This window comes from Silene latifolia, chromosome 8, assembly GCF_048544455.1.
Source record: "Silene latifolia isolate original U9 population chromosome 8, ASM4854445v1, whole genome shotgun sequence".
Taxonomy (NCBI): domain Eukaryota; kingdom Viridiplantae; phylum Streptophyta; class Magnoliopsida; order Caryophyllales; family Caryophyllaceae; genus Silene; species Silene latifolia.
Window position 1 is genome coordinate 24,276,223 of NC_133533.1, and position 5,870 is coordinate 24,282,092.

The 5,870-nt window shown below is 40.3% G+C and overlaps 1 non-coding gene across 1 annotated transcript; it reads left to right on the top strand.

The window, feature by feature from the left end:
• The first annotated feature begins 1,380 nt into the window (after positions 1–1,380).
• Positions 1,381–1,487, top strand: LOC141597908 (small nucleolar RNA R71). The gene has a single exon (XR_012523118.1). It is a non-coding gene; the product is annotated as a small nucleolar RNA R71 (small nucleolar RNA).
• The last annotated feature ends 4,383 nt before the right edge of the window (positions 1,488–5,870 follow it).

The window sequence follows — 5,870 nt, forward strand, 5'->3', positions numbered from 1 at the left end:
TCTTGTCTTCACTAGCTTTACCCAATGGTTTAATGGGTGAGCTTTCCTCTTCCCCATTCACTTCCAACTTATTCCTCTTGGGATCTTCATCCATTTCTACCACAAGGTCCTTGTAGGGGTCCTCAAGCTCTACACCACTCCTTAGCACTACCGCATGAGCATGGTGGCTATTTGAGGCATCCTTGGAGCTTTGTCCTTGGGCCAACAAACCACCGGGCGGCCGTTGAGGGTTAGCCATAGCATGAGAAGCCATCCTAGATTCCATTTCCCTCATGTTCTTAAGGAAGGTAGCCCTCAAGTTTGCTTGTTCTTGTTGAGTTGCCTTAGCAAAATTTGCCATCTCTTGACTATGTTGAAGTTGCATGCATGTTCTTTATCATCTTCAAAAGCTCAACTTGAGAGAGCTCACCTTGGGGTTCTTGATAAGGTTGGTTGGCTATGGATAAATGGAACCCATAGTCATACTGAGCATTGGAACCTTGGTTGTTGTTTTGCCCCCCTTGGAAGTTAGCTCTAGGACCATTGTTGTTGAAGTTTGATCATTGACCTTGTTCTTGAAACCCTTGAACATACCCTTGCCCAAATCCTTGGTTTGCTTGGTTCACTTGATTCCCTTGGTAAAACCCTTGGTTGCCTTGATTTCCACAAAAATCTTGGTATCCTTGTGCTTGATTCCCATAATTTTGGTTTTGATTGTTGTTTGGCCATTGGTTTTGATTCTCGGGATTAGGTCTTGGGTTGGGGAATATTCCCCTTTCTTGAGTAAAACCGGGTGGATTGTTTGGGGCTTGTGGTTGAAGGTGTTGTGAGTTTTGAACATTGGTACTTTTGTAACTAAATTTGGGGTGGTTCCTCAAACCGGGGTGGTAGAAATTGGTATTTGGATTGCAGACGTTCGGGTTGTTGAAAGGTGGTCTTGTGGGTCTTTAATTGTTGTTGAAACTTTGAAATGCGTTAACCTCTTGAACATTTTCATCGTAGACACCATTGTAATTGTTGGCACACAAGTCATATGTGTGACCACTTCCTCCACAAAGTTCACAACTTGAGACTTGAGCCACTTCCTCCATGGGTGCCCCATGTGAGGTTGCGGCTTGGTGCACTTGATTTCTTTGAAACTTATCAAATTGTTTTGTGAGTAAGTCGAGCTTGGCATTTGTCTCGGAGTTGGAGGAGTTTTCCTTAGGAAACTTCCCATTCCTTCTTAGCATGTTTCCTCTAGAACCATAGTTTGCTTCCGAATCTACCATTTTCTTGATCAATGTCGTGCCCTCTTCATCACTCAAGTGATCAAATCCTCCCCCCGCGGAGGCATTTACCATCTCCTTAGTCCTTGGTAGCAAAGTTTGGAAGAATGTTTGAGTGATGTACCATTCCGGTATTCCATGGTGGGGGCAACTTGCTATCAAGTCTTGATAAGGGTCCCAAGCTTCACCCAAAGACTCCCCGTCCTCTTGTTGAAATGCATGAATCTCATTACGGAGCATCGCGGTCTTTGAGGAAGGGTAATATTTGGCCATGAATGCTTTAGCCAAGGCATCCCAAGTAATGAAGGTATCCGGTGGGTGAATGTTCAACCATCGGTCCGCTTTGCCCGTCAATGAAAACGGAAACAACATCATTCTCAAGGTGTCTTCGGACACCCCATTCTTCTTAATCATTGAAACTTTCCTCTTAAACTTCCGGAGATGAGCATGGGCATCCTCTTCAATATGCCCCCCGAACAAATCCTTCTCAATTAACCCGGCTTGGGCGGGATGCATTTCAAAGTTGTTTGGGGCCAAGGTGCCGAAATTGATAGGGTTACATGAATCATTATGGTTAGGCCGGTTATGATCTCTAAGAGCCATTTGTGGTGGTGGATTTGGTATTTTATGTGGTGGTGTTTGAGGTGGGCTATTATAATTAGGGAAGTTATGAAAAGGGTTTTCTAGTAGAGTCTCAATTGTGAGGTTTGGTTGAAGTGTGGTTGTGGTATCAATATTTTGTGGGATGTGTGAATTTGGTTGGTCAAAGTTTGCTTGAGGGGAACTATTCCTAACTCTCTCAAGGGTCCTTGTCCTCAAGGTTCTAAAAAGCCTTTCGGGGTCGGAGTTGAAGAGAAGAGCTTGGTGGTTCCTTCTAGGCATGCACTTGACAAATCGTTAGTCTCCTAGTGTTTTTACACACTAGGGGAAGACAAGAAATCACACACTCTACAAAGAACACAGAACTACTAAAACAAACTAACAATTGAGAGAGGACTAAAACAAAGACTCTAAGCAAAAACTAAGCATAACCTAACGCCATCCCTCAAGAACGGCGCCATTTGATAATGGGGATTTGTCGTCGCTACCCTTATCAAAAAAATTTATAAAAACCTAATTAAATGTAGTATTTAGTCGGGTGTCGAACACGAAGACGGCGGGGGTTTCTACTTAGTCTAGGTAAGGGTCAAGTCTAGTCAAAAATTGTAAGGAGGTGAGTTTGGTTTAAACTAGTTGTAACTAATGTAAGTAATTAAGAGAAGTATGTATTCGATTGATTAAAGGACTAGGGTCTTCGGGGTCATCTAAACGAACTATGGGCAAACAAGTCGATTAAACTAGTCTAAGGTGTAGGTTTGTCTTAGGACGGGATTCAATCTCTTGATTGTCCTATAGGCGATCACCAACGCTCATTGAGCAACTACCCATTCTAAAACATGCAACAAGACCACCAACAAACTCTCATTTAATGGAGGAATTAAGCTATCAAGACAAAAGGTACAAGCTTTCACTCACACAAATCGTCAAACACCTTGTAGGCAATGCAAAGAAAGACAATTTTTACACCAAAGACTCAAAACTATCAACTTATCATGCCCAATAATCCGATTTAGACACCCCCTAAACCCTAGAAGGGTAACTACTCACTCATGTTGAATTTCATCATGCTAACAAAAAGAGAAGAACAAACAACATAAAGAGAAGACATGGAAATGATTATAGCAATTATAAGAGACAAATCAAAATGTAAACAATTGATTAACAAGTGAATAAGGGAAGAGATGTACCAACAAAGTAAAGGTGATTGCTTTGATTGAATAATATGAAGGAAAACCTCCAAAATCTCCCAATACAATCTTCAAAAACCAAGTGTAAACAATTGATACTCACTAATACTAACTAATTTCACTAAGTAATTACTAATTATTAAGGAAAGATTAAAGCTTGATTAAGGAAAGATTACAATAATTATGGAGAATTTTCAGATCTAGGGTTGTGTGTACAAAGGGTTTAAGGAGGGGATATTTATAATCTTGCCCAAGATTAAGAAGAAAAGATGAGTAAAGAGGAGAAAAGCCCAAATCCGTCAGCTGCTGCGTCCTGCCGGTGGACCGGCTGCTGGTTCGCCCACCGGCAGGGCGGTCAAAATGGCTTCAACTTTGGAATTTTATCTGGCAAGTGTGTTCTTCCGGTGGGTCGGCTGCCGGCCTGCCGGCAGAACACTGTCTTCAGAATCTTCAAATCCCTTGGATATTGCGTCTTGCCGGTGGATCGGCTACCGGTGCTCCAACCGATAGCGAGGTCAAGCCTCTTTTTCTCTTCCAATTCAATTTAATTCAAGCTGCTGTGTTTTACCGGTGGGCCGGCTGCCGGCCTGCCGGCAGAACACAACACTCTGGTCCTCTTCTTCCTTTTCTTTGGTAGGGTTGGGAAGGTGTTCTGCCGATGGGCAAACCGGCTGCCGGTCTGCCGGCAGAACACTACACTCAGCAATTCTCACCTCTTCTTCATGTAAAGGCATTGGGATGCCTTTCTTGCCCCGATTCCTCCATACTCGACTCGATTCCTGCAAGAAGATACACCAAATCACAGATACGGGGATCGGGCACAAAATACAAGGAAAGGCATTCAAAACCGACTCGATATGAGTCGGAATGCGTAAAAGAAGAGGGAAAATTAGGTGTAAATAAATCATATATCAAACCTCCCCACACTTAAACCTTACTCGTCCTCGAGTAAGTCCAAAATCAATGTACAAGTCCCTACTATAATAGATATGGAGAGTGGGTGCACAATATAAGCATCACTCAACTAAGCTGATCGGGCACAACGCGTATGGTCATATGGATCAACAAACTCGATTCCATTAGCAAGTAATAAGTACAGACTGTACACAAACTACAAGCTATCTCAAGACGACATTATAGCTATATAATACTAAATCGAGTTTTCAATTTTATGTAACTCGCATCCAACTTATGATGTTTGTCCGACTAACTACAAATTCAGTAAACATTTTTTATTTTTTACAAAGGTAGGAAGAAGTGGAGTTGGCCATATTGGAAGTGTAAGCTTGAAGGAAGTAGAAACCGGAAACAAGTCTTGGTATCGTTTAGGCAAAGATAAATAAGTTAGAAAAATGTCTTAGGAAAAGTGCTAAGTGTAACACCAAGGTGTGCAAGGTGTATGATGCATGCTTAATTGCTTATCCTATGCCCTTATATATTCAAGCTAAGTTCAATAAAAAAATACTTCTCTTATAAAATCCTTCCCTTGTACAACTTTCTTGTTAATAATCAAAGTCCTAGTTTTCTTATCATAAAAACTCTGATCCTAATTAAACCTTCTTTGTGGTTGTACTTATTATGTGTTCGTAATCTTGGTATCAGAGCCATGGCAGTCTAAGCCTTGGCTCTTATCTTTCTAAAAAGTATTATAGAATAATGGGTTATCCCCTCTATTAATACCCTAAGTGTGGAGAAGTATGCTCTGTGGTTGCAATTCTATGGATCCTCCACATCAGAAAATTCTTACTAGACGAAATACGATGTAAAGAATTAACTATGATGTTCTTAAAGGATTGTACCTTGAGACAAAATTTAAGGTTATATGTTGTCTCGGTTTAGTAATTTATGAACAAAAAAGTTAATCCTTTATCCCTTCATATGATAAAAAGGGGAGGATAACTCATTACAATTTAAAACATTAAAGGATAGATAAGAAATAAGACATTCTGTCATGGTTTCTGGTCTCATATCAAAAATATGGAAAATACTTCTAATATCTTAGCACATATGTCTTCTTCTCCTTTTCGTAAATCAAATGCTAGTAAAATAGATTATCTTTATGAAATAGAATATGTAAACGAAAATAGTAAAGTCCCTATTACCCAACTTCCTTTGTTAAATCCATATCGAGCCTTTACGAAACCAAATTCCACCTTTTCAAAAGTTATCAAACAAGCACTTGGCCCACATAAAAATACAGTTAGAGAAATTGTTCTGGCCTCACAGTTAGAACAACATTTTGTCCCAGCTAAGGAAGCAGAACAAATGATTCCCCTCCGACTCAATGAAGCCATGCTTCACACATGGAAAACAAGTGGTTACACCCACTTTCATTATAGAGTAGTACATTTAGCACTAACTCTCCATGGTAGGAAGGGTCTTCCTGTTGTAGCACGAATAGCTCTACTTGAAACAAGGTACAAAGAATACCAACATGCTTGTATTGCAACCATCCAGACAACCCTCAATGCTGGTACTGTATATGTCACCCTATTTCCTAATTTTAACATGGCATTAGAAGATCCGCAAATTCTTCAAAATCTTCAAATCCAACTACAAATAACCTGAACTCCGCAAGTTGCAAATACATATGCTGCAACTCTTTACCACCAAATGGCATATAGGGTTCAAAACCATGCAATGGATCTTAGTATTCCAAGAGATACAAATGATGCTCTCTTTATTCAACAGGAATCACAACATAGCCCATCTTGTATTCATATCCCTAGACAAATTCCAAAAACTGAAATCATCAAACTCCTCCCAGAGTCTTGGATTACCAATTATGAAAAAAAATACATGACACTAACAATCCTCTATAATCCCTAGACTCCAA